The 12,586-nt window shown below is 39.4% G+C and overlaps 1 protein-coding gene across 3 annotated transcripts in view; it reads left to right on the forward strand.

Moving 5' to 3' along the window:
* TMCC3 (transmembrane and coiled-coil domain family 3) overlaps positions 1 to 12,586 on the forward strand; it is a 129,549-nt gene that overhangs the window by 24,394 nt on the left and 92,569 nt on the right. Inside the window, exon 1 of one of the 3 annotated variants that reach the window (XM_086887753.1) lies at positions 1,049 to 1,114. The exons of the other annotated variants lie outside the window; for them this stretch is intronic. The gene's annotated coding sequence lies outside the window, so the exon portion shown is untranslated. Of the gene's footprint in view, positions 1 to 1,048; positions 1,115 to 12,586 lie in introns of those variants that run through there. 3 annotated transcript variants of the gene reach the window in all.

The raw sequence follows: 12,586 nt of genomic DNA on the forward strand, positions 1-12,586 counted from the left end.
TCTTCCCTGGCTCCTGAAAACTCATTTCCTTTCAGCAGGGTGCCTGAGGCATCTGCTCCGCTGCCTTTCACATGGAGTTGCACTGACTGCAAGTGAGAAGCTTAGTGCTGTCTCTTTAGTACAGTGTCTTGTACATACTCTGACAGATGAAGGTCTGGAAAGCTACCTGAGGCTGACACCAAGGTGTGTAAGCACTAGAGAGGTGAGAATTACAGAAATGTCTGCACCCTTCCTGAAGAGATTTCTTCACCTGTGTTTTTCAGAGACTAAAGTAGTCACCTATTTTTTGTACTCAGATTGATTTTCTTGGCTACACGTAGGGCCCAGAGATGTAGCTCTTGAGAAGACTGGGGAAAATAATAATTTGAAAACAAGGTAATGGGGAAAATAGATATGATTTAAAGAATTGTAAATTGGAGTGCAAATACGCCTTTCATCTTTTAGAGATTATACCATTTTCATATTCTTTTGGAATAAATTTTGATTGGGTTTTTTGTTGTTGTTTGTTTGCTGGTATATGAGCTTTTTTGCTTTTTATTGCATCTACGTGATCCTGATTTACAGCCGTGTGGGAAATTAGCAGTGACTCTTGATTGAAGGAAGATTCCTATCTGAGGTGTTTTTGGCTTCAGACTTCTTTTCAGGGTGAAAACATCTTTTTTCCACTGGAAAAACATTCTTGTGTTAGTTTCCAGCCTAGTTCTGTCCTTGGAATGAATTTGGCTATTCTTTTGCAGTCAATACAAAAACTTATTTCTTCTGTTATTTTTGTTGAGATTGCTGTATTTGTTTTTCCCCTAGGACAACACATGGACAGACACAAACTTCTCAAAAGTACCTTTGGAATGAAACAAGCTTAAACTCATGACTCAGTCACACTGCTTTTTCTGATATTTTTAAAGATCTTTCTCCTTAGGAAGAGGTCCTGTGGCTTCAGAAGTAATGATTGCAGAATTAGATTCAGGCTTGAATTCATTGCAAGGTTATAAAGGGATTATTAACAGCTGTTTCTGCTAGTTTTAAATTCTGTCACAGAAGTTTGGGATTTGGCCATAAAGGTGAAAATTTCTTTTGCTAGAATTATCTGAGGGAGACAGCCCTGGCTGGCAAAAAGGTGAGGTGGGAGCAAAAGGCTGGGTTTGTGTTTACCTGAATATTTCAGTAGTTTGCTCTAAAGGGATGCAAAGCAGAATTAAAGCTGTCCCTCACTCCTCTGGGAAGATCAGAGGGCAAATATGCTGCCTAACCATTCTCAAGAGAGGTGTTTGGTTGGTGGGTATTGATTCACTATGGAGTGTTTGTCTTGAATTTTGATTTGTATCTTGCCTGCAGACTAGGGAAAAGAATTGGCTGTGGTAGATTATAAGAATATGCAATCCTTGATTGAAACAAATATCTGTGGCCTGTTTGGGAAGATGGAGAAATCAATCACTAAGTGACAAGTCCTGTATTTGGTAACCCCAGAATGTATTTCACTCATTGTATAACAGCAGGGAGTAGATTCCAACTCTGAGGTTTAAAGTGTTTACTCTGTGAAAATCCTCTGAGTTCAATTTTCCTCAGATATTTATGATCCAGTAAAAATTAAATTTTGGTAGAAGGTTTATGAAGCGTGAAGATATACATAGAGAATGCACACAGTTGGATATTCACATCTGCACATTTTCCATTAAAATCCTGACTGCCTACCTGGGGAAAAAATAATTGGCTCAGAATTACACAACTGAATTTAGTTACTTGAAATAATTAGGACAGTGTATGTGGCGTGTGAAGGGGCCACAAGGGTGACTTTTTGTATAGAATCATAGTTTCTAACTTATTAAAGATGAAGTGTATAAAGTGCTTCCCTTGTTTTAATGATCTGCTGGGACTAGGGACTAAAGCGACTTGTGGAATTGGAACTACAACTGCTCTGCAGTATGATAGTAGTTCAAAAAGAAATTCAGAAATAATATTTTGAGTCTATCGGCTTACCAGCTACTTTGGAGATTGTGTACAGCTGTGAAAGAGGGGGCACACTGCTCTGAAGTGGCTTGCATAGAATGGGGTATGAAGTGGCTAAGAACATTTAGTTCTATTTTCAGTAGTGTTTGTGTACATTTTTCACAGAGAGAAAATAATTTAATCCTTTGAGGTAATAGGTCCTTTTCGAAATACGGAAGTCTAGCTTTAAGTATGCCTTCTGTTCTTTTTCACTTGTGGGGTAATGTGTGGTGGTTATCAGTAATAGCATTTGGGGATGTTGCAGTTTAGAAAGATTTACTTCTACAAATTTTATTAGAAGTTTGTTGGATGTTTTTTGTTTGTTTTTTGGGTTTTTTAATTAATACTGTGTGAAAGATACTGTGTACACAGTATGGTAGCAGAAGATAAACTGGCCTGGATTAAAAAAAAACCCACCCAGTCTTGGGAGACATAGAAATGCTAATTTTGGGCTAAATTGCTAGCATATACTTTGAAGTAGACAAAAATTGTAGCGAAGTAATTTCCTGGCATTCAAACATGTATCTGAGAACACCTGTTATTATAATTCCAGCTTTATGTTCCAAGTGAGCAGAACTCAATAAATATTACATTTTGTTCTCATTTTCTGTATACAGACTTCATTCTTTCAATTTACATAAACCATATGCTGTGGGGTGTTTTTCTGCTTGTTGTTCTGTATATTTTCATGTACATGGCAACACCTTGAATAGCTTTGCTATCTCTCTGAGGCATACTGGATGAGGGGATGTATTCCCCGGATTTACTCTCCCAGTGTCAATTGTTTTACTTCGTAAAGAAATCCAGCAAGCCTAAAGCAGGATATTACATTACACGTTAAAGATTATAGCCGTCAGGTGACTTGGCAAACATACAGAGCCTGTTTGTGCTGTGCTTGGCGATATTTGTGCTGCCCTGGTATTCTAGATTGTGTCTTTGGTCAAAAAATCAAAATATCATTAAAGTTTGTTCAGCACATTCTGTGCTTCTGAATGCCTCGACCTAGCAATCTGTGTAATGCTGTGACAGGCTGGGAGTCTGAAGTTGGAGCATGTCTTGATCTGCATATGATACAGATGGATAAAAATATTTGAAAGTTGGTACTGCTGCATTTTCCCTCTTTCCTGCTATTTCTGGTTGTTTGTGAGTTTTACTTTCCTACTGTTTCAAGTAATCCTTAGTAATGCAAATAATAGTAGATTTAATAGCAACTAAATGAGATATGATTTTAAAACGGGATTTTAGTTTCTACGTTCACATCGTAATTTTGCAATTGTAACAGGGAGGAGTAAAATACTGATTTGTTAGCTGTGTGAAAACAAACTTTAGTTTATCTTGTATTTTAAAAATGAGCACAATTAAATCATTGCTAACCAAGAAAACAAATTATAAGTGCTTTCACTATAATATTTAATTTGCAGTGTTCATCTGCAAAAACCCAGGGGTTAACGGGGATTGATCCTGTGATGGGTGCTTAATTTGATGCTTATGGTGCATGCAGTGCTCTAATCCTAATGACTTTCAAATGATGGAAGAAATGAGCTGTGTTCATCTGCCATTGCCTGAAAATCTTGCTTGCATGTATCAAATGCTGCAGTCAGGTTTAAAGGACTGATGGAAACTGACAGCACATAATCTCATTCCAGTGAATCTGTGTGCTCCCAGCAGGTTATTACTGGGTTTCTTTCAACACCTGTAGATTTTGTACTTTGATTTTCCTGTTCTGTAGTATTTCAAACTCTCCTTCCCAAACACAGACTGGTGTGTAATTGATGTATTTCTCTTTTGAGAGGGAGATTTCTTTTGTTGGAGAGTTGCAGAATGGCTCTCACAGACAGAGAAAAAATCCAAAATGGGGGAAGATTCTTTGGTCATGTAGCTATCATAGCATACATGCAGATGACTGGGCATGATTTGATTAATGGGGAGATCAAGGGAGAAAAGGAGTGAGGAGTCTTGTGGTCTCCCCTTTCTCCTGTGCCCAATGAAGCAAATATTCAGCCTGTAGCCATAAAATCAGAAGTTAATTAATTTTGTTGAGTTGATCAAAAATTTACTGCTGACAACTACATATTAAATATTTTGGTTTGTGATGAAGATTGAAACCCTTTACTTTGGCCTCCATGGCAAACTGAAGGAGATATGGCTTGTGCTTGTCCTCCAGCCCGAGCCTGTTGACAGCTAAGGACTTGGAGATGGGGATGCCTTTGTAAGCACAGTCCATTCTGAAGGCTGAAATGATTCTGCTTTTCTTATCAGGCAGCAGTATCTGAAGCAAACAAAAAAGGGCTCCTGAGCCAGGAGATATCTTGTATGACATGTATTCAGACAGAAATTGCGGTGACCTCTGGGTTACCTTTGGTTATGTAAGGCAGGGGATGGCAGAGCGGGAGGTGGGAGACTGCTACCAGCCCCAGGGAGCAGTGTGGGCAGGGCATACTCTGCCTGCTTCCAGTAAATTAAAAAACTTCCTGAGACTGTGCAGAGTGGCCTTAACTTCCTACTGGCATTGACATAACATCATATCTGGTCATCATAGCATTTATGCTATTTGCTCAGAGACAAACTTATCTTCTTCAGACATTTCCATAGTATTGCCTAAGCCTGAGGAACTGAGGTTCCTGAAACAGTAATCTAACTCATTTCCTCTGAAGAGACAGTGTTTCCAAGCACTTAGTGAGCTGAAACCATTGCCCTATGGAGTATCACACAGTAGGAAAATACTGTGGGTATTTGCTGAATCTTTGAAGTTTCTGACTTACTGCTTGAGTCCAACAAGCATGGGCCCCTGTGAATTTCCATGCTGCTTTGAGACATCTGTTGCTTTAAATTTTTTGGGGTTTTTTTATGTTTGGTTCATCCTAACACAAAAGGAAAATACATGCTTTTATTTTTGTTGGAGCTCTTTTGGATGCTAGAGTTGCTCATGAGCACTCTTGGACTCCAGGACTCTCAGGTAGTGGGAGTTCTTCAATTAGCAGGGACTCTTCTGCCACTGGCTTTTTTTTGCTCTGTCTCTGTAAGTATACCACTCTTGCCTCTCCTTTTCCCTCTCAACGGATTTTTTTTTTCCTCCCTATCACTTTACAGTAGAAGTTGTAATGTTACTGAACCACTGCTATGCTTCTCTGTCCTTTCTGTATCAATCAAGTTATGTGGGACAGAGAGAATGCCTTGAAGGTTACAGCCTCTCCTTTGTTCTGCTTATACATTGAAATAAAGAGTGCAGGCAAGAAGGAAACTAGCTGTGCTTTTAGTGGGGTGATCTGAACCCTGCACCTCAGATCTGGTTCTGATGCTGGCTGTCCCATTTATAACTTTCATTTCCCCACAAGAGCAGTGCTATGTGGTTGTTAAAGGAACTTGGATTTCTATGAAACAAAATTTCCCATGTTGCAATATGGAAAATCTCATCTGACCCATCTGTGATGCAGGATGAGTAATGTGAATGAAAATCACATGGAAGATGTAACATGGTGAGTGATCCTGGGCAGTAGCAGAGAAGTGATGCATAAAAATCCTGAACTAAATGCAACAACTCATTATTTCTCTCATTACATTTAATTGATAGAGTTCTATTTTGTTCACCCTGCTGTAGTGTTTTCAGAGAAGTGTAGTTCCCAGGCTTGGTGCAGTACTCTTGTTGAAGCATCAATATCTACAGGTGAAGCAAATGTCTAAAGATTCCAAGGTGGAGTTTGTTTTAGAGTCATTGTTTGTCCATCTTTTTTTTTTCCAACAGCATTACACAGACGTATTTCTGATACTATCTAATCTCCACATCTACCCATTTTTGATGTTGCATTTGTGCAACTGATGTGTTGCACATATGGTATGTTCATAGGGTATTATCTTATTTCAAGCCCATTCCAGTCAATTTAAACTTCTAAATCTGTCCTCCCATATACTTGCAGTCCCTTCCAGAGGCTGTCTGTACTGTGCATAGAAAATGCATGTTCTCTATCTCACTGTCTCAGTCGAGCCCTAAGTGAGTATCACACAATACAGCCTTTCTGTTTGGCAGCAAACCTCTGAGAAGGGAATTCTGGTTTTCTATTGTGAAAGAGCATAAAAAAGCTGTGTATTCATTGAAGATGTAGACTATATCCTACTTCTGTCTTACAGAAAGGTCTTTTATCCTGTCATAGGAGGAAGAGTGGTACAATCTATCTCTGATAAACTCACATTAGTTCTTTCTTAACACTCTATAATCTTCTGGGTGATTGCAAAGAGGGAGCTCATTTCCTCTCCTGTTTCCATGTTTCCTGTGAACTAAAGTTCAACAGGTCTAGGCAATCTCTGATCAGACAGCATTATTTGTTGCTCTCACAAAGACAGAAAATTTTCCACTGAATGGAAGTTCCCAGAGTCTGTCTCTTATGTGGAGGTAACTATCATCTATTTAATTTCTATTTTCACAGCATTTTTACAGACATTGTGTTGTCTATCTATACTTTTGATGGAAAATTCCTGTCAAACTTCCTTTCAATAATCACTGCTGAATATACTGTCCTTTATTTAGAGAATTACTATGGCAGTGGAAATTGTGCTAGTCTACTTTCCGAAAGAGTGGGAGTTTGAGAGCAAAGTCCCATCTCTGACGCAAAAGCGTTCCTACTGCCTGTAGCTGTTACTACTGAGAGATTGAGATACATCAGCCCAAATTCACTCCAAAGAATTTGAAGCTTTTAAATGACAACTCATTTCTCTTTTCCCCAGAATATAAAGAATGTCTGGGATAGCGATTTAGGTGCCACAAATAAAGAAAACAAGTCAGCTGGATGAACTTGGGCAACAGGGAGCAAGTAAATGGACTTTGAAATCAATGATTTACTGCATGAATTGATGCAGTCACCTAATCTCCTGCAAAAAATATGGGGACCCCACTAAAAGGGGAATGGCTGAGAAGGACTTCTTTTGGTTACAATTGTGATACCCAAAATGCTGAGATTAAAAGACAGATTGAGCAAACAACTAATTTAGGTTGTGATCCAAACAACACTAAAATTAATGCATGGACTGCAACTTGAAGAGAGCTGAACTCAACTTTAACAGGAAAATAATTCACTAAACACAGGATCAGAGAATATCCTGAATTGGAAGGGACCCATGAGGATCATCATGTCCAGTTCCTGGCCCTACACAGGACCATCCCCAAGAGTCAAACCCTGTGCATGAGAGCATTGTCCAAAATCTTCATGAGCTCTGTCAGGCTGGTGCTGTGATCACTGCCCTGGGGAGCCTGTTCAGTGCCCAAACGCCCTCTGGGGGAAGAACCATTTTCAAATATCCAACCTAATCCTCCCCTGACACAACATCAGGCCATTCTCTCAGATCCTCCAGGAGTCCCTCAGATCACCACAGAGGAGACCAGTGCCTGTCCCTCCTGATCCCCTCAAAGGAAGCTGCAGACTGTAATGAGGTCTCCCTTTAGTGTCCTTCAGACTGAACAGACCAAGTGATCTCAGCCACTTCTCATATGGCTTACCCTCAAGGCCCTTCACCATCTTCATTGCTCTCCTTTGGATACTCTCTAGTAGTTAAATCACAAGACACTCGAGAATATTTTTCTTGTTGTTTACAAGTTTTATTTAATTTAAAAATTTCAAGCCTTTTTCTTAAATAAGTATCTGCCTATGGTGAACTGCAAATGGCTGGTCTGATTACAGCAGAGCAGCAGTTAATGAAACCTGTTCTCATCTTTCCTCAAAATTTTCAGCTTAAGATTTTTCTCTATCTGAGCCTGACCAAATATAACATATTTTTACTTTTACCTTCATTATTTTTCACATTAATATCTTGCTCAATTTCAGCTTGCTAGTTTTGGAGGAGAGATGAATCAGAGATTCAGGTGCCCTGATGCCTCTGTTTCCCCCTCCTGCTCGAAGCAGGTCCTATTAGAGCAGTTGGCTTGGGTAGGCCAGTGTTGGGTTTTGAGTATCTCCTAGGATGGAGGTTCCATGGCCTTCCTGGAAATCCTGTCCTATTGCGTGGCCACAACAGATCTCTGTTGAGCAGATGGCATCCAAAACAGCTCTGAAGAACTGTCATGATCTCGGTGGATGGACAAGTATCCTGAGTTTCCTGTAGGAACAAGTAGGCACTCATCATTCTAGAGAGACCTTATGTGCAATAGATACTCCATCCTACCTAGGGGTTTTTTTGATAGCCTCAGTTAGGGTTTAACTGGTATGTACACAGTCCTGTTGGAATTTTTCAAACGGGGATAAAACCCAGTCTCAGCGTGACCTCTGTATCTCCCATTTAGTTTGTCTAGCTAGATTTCTTTGTTGGCTGCTACAGAGCTTGCTGTTAAGGGCTGGTCCTTTGGATCAGTGAAGAAGGTTGCACCAGATCTTTTTGTGGACATGGAGCTGTCTGATCTGACTGCTGAGTTTTTTACCTTGATCTAGTCACAGTGTCACTTCTGTGAGCATGTTTGATACTGATTTGGTAGAAAGCCAGTCTGCATGCAAGCAGGAGGGAGAACATCACCTCCTGTAGCCTTCCAGCAAAGTTTGGGACTGAAGTGTGCCATGGCACGGGCCTCCCTCTCTGCTGAGCTGCAAAAGTCAGTTTGAGGAGACTAGAAAAGCCCAGAGGAACAGTAAGGTCTAGGACTAGAATTAAAGGTGACTCTCTTTTTGCTGACCCCCTAGGGCTTGCTTCTTTACAAGATTTGCCCTCCTTATTTCTTGAGTCTGGGCCCACTTTGAAGAGATGGGATGGCAGGTAGCTGCCTCCTCCCTTCTCTGCTAGGACCTGGAAGTACTTCAGCTCACACTTGGAGGGATAGAGGCTGGTTTTTTTCCTCTTACAGCCTCCGGGAGATATGTCAGTAAACCATGTGCATTATGTTGTGAGAAATATTAAATGCAGCAAATTTCTTAAAAGAGTAAATCTTTTTCCTTTGGTAGACATTATATGAATATTAAATAAAATATTAGCTCAACAAGTTGCATGTATTACTAGCAGCATGCATTCACAGGGATGCTCATTACGCTCTGCTGGTTTTAAAGGGTCTTGTTTTTGAAAAGGTAACATTTGCTTCTTGTATTTAAATACCATTTTTAGTTTCTCAGTCTCTGGGATAATATTAGTGTTGAGACCCATAAACCAGAGGAAAAAAGCTTTAAAAGCATGCAATCTAACATCTGCTGGTTGTTTTCCTAAAGCAAGGTCTCAATTGTGGTGATTCTTAGTTTTTAAATATACTGAAATTCTGTTGTGACTAGCCTTGCTCTGCAGCCTTGTACTTTCTATAGCCATTAAAGCCAGCCTCGCTTTTGGCCTCAAAACTTGAATGTTAATACTGCTAATTAACTTTTGGCATGGTAAAATGGCAAGAGTATTAAAATGTTTTTTTAATTTTGTGTCCCTGTGTTGACTGATTAGATTGTTTGGATGTCATTAGGCTACTTATTTATAGCAAGAGTATGAGCAATGCACTATAAGCAGGGGAAGTAATTTCTGGCTGCGTAGCTAGAAGTTCAAATGTTAATTTTTGTTAGTGTTTAAATTGAATGAAAGCATAATTTTGTTCAATTCTTCAGTATTCCAAAGAAATCGATTACACAAGTGCACTTTAGGCAACAACCTTAATCTCTCCTTTTATTATACAAGTTGATAGTGCCAGTATTAGCCTGCAGTCTTCCTGACTTGTTTATGAATGTTGTACATCGCTTTGCAGTCACTTAATAATATTAAATTTCCTGAACTGGAGAGAACCTGTTCAATTATTTTTAGAACAAGAGCCAGGATATCCACAGCATGGAGGTAACAGTAATATTTTATTAAAAAAATATCCTCGGTTGAAGGATATATTTTGCAAAAGATGCCCTAATGGAGATAGTGTTTAATCTTTCTGTTGTCTCTGGATTTTACGTACATGACTGAGTTCATGATTCAACACACATGCACCATTACCACCCTCTTAACCATCCCATCCATTAAAAACCCAATACTTTCTGACAGTAAAAAAATTAGGAGCAACCCTTCACTCTTAGCAGAGATCTTTCTTATAGACTGATGTTCTTCCTGTACCAGAACTCCATAACTTTATTTTTTTTTAAGTCTAGCTCAAGAACTTGACCATTTGTATCGATTTTTACTTTGAGAACTGTGTATAAAACTTGGGATCAGCTAGGGAATTTGTTCTGTTGGGTCATTTTGTCATGATTTAATGGCTGTGGAGCTCTTCTAGCCCCTGTGAATGGAGCCTGCAGAATCTCCAGGGCCTTTATACAGTCTTCATGACTGTGGTGTTTATTAGAAATGGTATTTGGCTGCTCAGTGGCCTGCAACTGAGATAAGAGCAGAGTATCAGCCCCTGTAGTATCATTTTGGGTTTGCATCTCCTGTTTCTACCCTAGCAGCCAGGGCATTGTTCATGGAACTTTTCTAGTCCCTGCGGTTTTCTTCCCTCTTACGCTCAAAATGTATTTTGGGTCTGGCTTCAAGCCCAGTGGGTCTAAGACTGAAGGACTACTCCTGGGCTTATCAGTAACTGAAGGAGGACATGGGTTTAATGAATCTGGTTTGCTAGATATATAGGGATATTGCTTCATGTTAAGGTAAAGATAGGTTTTATGTTTGGGTGGGGTTTTTTTGAGTTACATTTCCTCTTTCTTTCTTGCCTACTGGTAATAGATGGACATGCAGATATAAGTTCTATATGAGTAAACTGAAGACCATGATGCCATCACTGATGGTCCATGCTTTGCTATTAACTGGCAGTTAAGTGTTTGAGAGAGTGTTCTGCAATGTTAGTATGCACCTGACAGAAGACAGTGCAGAGAACATATTTACAGGAAAAACAGCTAAAATTATTTCTACAAAGGGAAATTTATTAAAGTGGAAAACAGATTGAAAGTACTGGTGAGCTGAGCACTACTGGTATATTTTAGCTGTCCCTCAAATTTTCTTCATTAGGGAGTTATGGTTTGGTGCAGGTTTGTGGTCAGAATACCAAGTAGTGCCCTCAGAAAGCAGATCAAAAATCTGTAAATCTGCTTTTAAAGCACGCAGAGAAAGGGACAACAAAATCCTCCTCATTTGCTGTATCTGTAATAAATAATAAAACTGGAATGGTGTGCAGGATGATAAAAGGACTAAATGAACATGCTTATTAAATGCCTGTGCATAGACTTAAAAATTATTTAGTAGAAACAGAAAAGTTCTGAGGTTTACTTTGGCTGCGATTTTGCAGTTCAGACTGGCTGATGAATATGATATGCTGGCCTTAATATTCATTTATTCAAATCATGTCAGTCATTATCTGTTCTTTTCACTCTTCCTTTTTTAGAAGAGGTGCTCATGTATTTGATCAGTTCTTAGTGAGGTGGCTCCATTTGGTTTCTCAGTATGATTGCAGTTTGTGCACATCCACAAGTAGCGATTTTGAGTTTTGCTTTTTATTGTTTCTTGTTCCAGTAAATCAGTCACAGAAGAAAATGTGAATAAGTAGCCTGCTGGGCTATCTTCAAATCAGATATCTAGCAGACTGGCCTGGAAAGAACAACACCATCTGGATATGGAAAGAACCCTTAAGATGTTTTTGCATCACAGAAGGTTATTGACAGGGTAAATGTGCAGCAGTAAAAATCTGCCAGAAATCTGTAAGCTGGTCCATGTGCTTTCCAGCAGCAGTGGGTGTTAAAACTTCCTGGACTAACATCCTGCAGCTGTACTTTCATTAGCTCCCTGTGAATTTTAGCTCTCACTGAAGTTCAGTTCCTAGATGTTAGGACTACTTGGGAAAAAAAACCAAACTCTTGTTTGATTTATTTTTTTCCGTTCCCTGAAATCTGTCCCAAAAGTATTTTTTTTTTCAATAGATGAAACATAGTGTTTTATCCAATCTGAACTAGTGATAGCTTACAAAGTATGTGTTTAGCCATCTAAAAAAATCAGCTATTTCAACTAAAACTGTTGTTAAAGCCTAAAGACTAAAATTTCTGCTCATGACAGTTACCAGACTTTTCCCTAGCAGATGTTAAAACCTCTTCTAAGGAATCAGCCTTTGGAGAGTTGCATTTCACCACTAACCTAGTAGGAGTTCAGATGACACTTTAGGTTAGCCTGGCAAAGGCAGTGGGTGTCGCATTTAGCCTGATTACTTAGTCAGTATGGATAGCCATTACTTACATGATGATGCTTGAGAATGGGCTTTGGAACAATGGGCAACTGGAATAATGTATCTGCATTTAGCTAGAATGAACTGCCTCATCAAGTCCACTCCTGTGATCAATGCTTTTTACTCATTTTGAGGTCTAAATCAGTATTTTAGCCCCAGTACAGCTAGTGGGACTGTTTTTTCAGAAGTTCTGTCTCTAGGCATAGAGGAAAAAGTTGATCTCGTCCTTCTGATTTGAGGAAAAATTATATTGCATCCTGCTATTCACCTGCACTCTCTCAGCACACTTCAACTACTGTCTTGGATTTGGGGAACTGTAAAGGATGCTTTCAGTGTGTTCTGTTAAGCAGAACCCTTTCCAGGAGCTAACCCAATCTAAATCAAAATGTAGTGAAAGTGAAGTTGAAAGAAAAATGGCTTAAAAGCCAGCCTGTGCTGTAATCACCCTGTGAACCTTTCCCCTCTCAT

Source organism: Cyanistes caeruleus, chromosome 4, assembly GCF_971803275.1.
Source record: "Cyanistes caeruleus chromosome 4, bCyaCae1.hap1.1, whole genome shotgun sequence".
NCBI lineage: Eukaryota > Metazoa > Chordata > Aves > Passeriformes > Paridae > Cyanistes > Cyanistes caeruleus.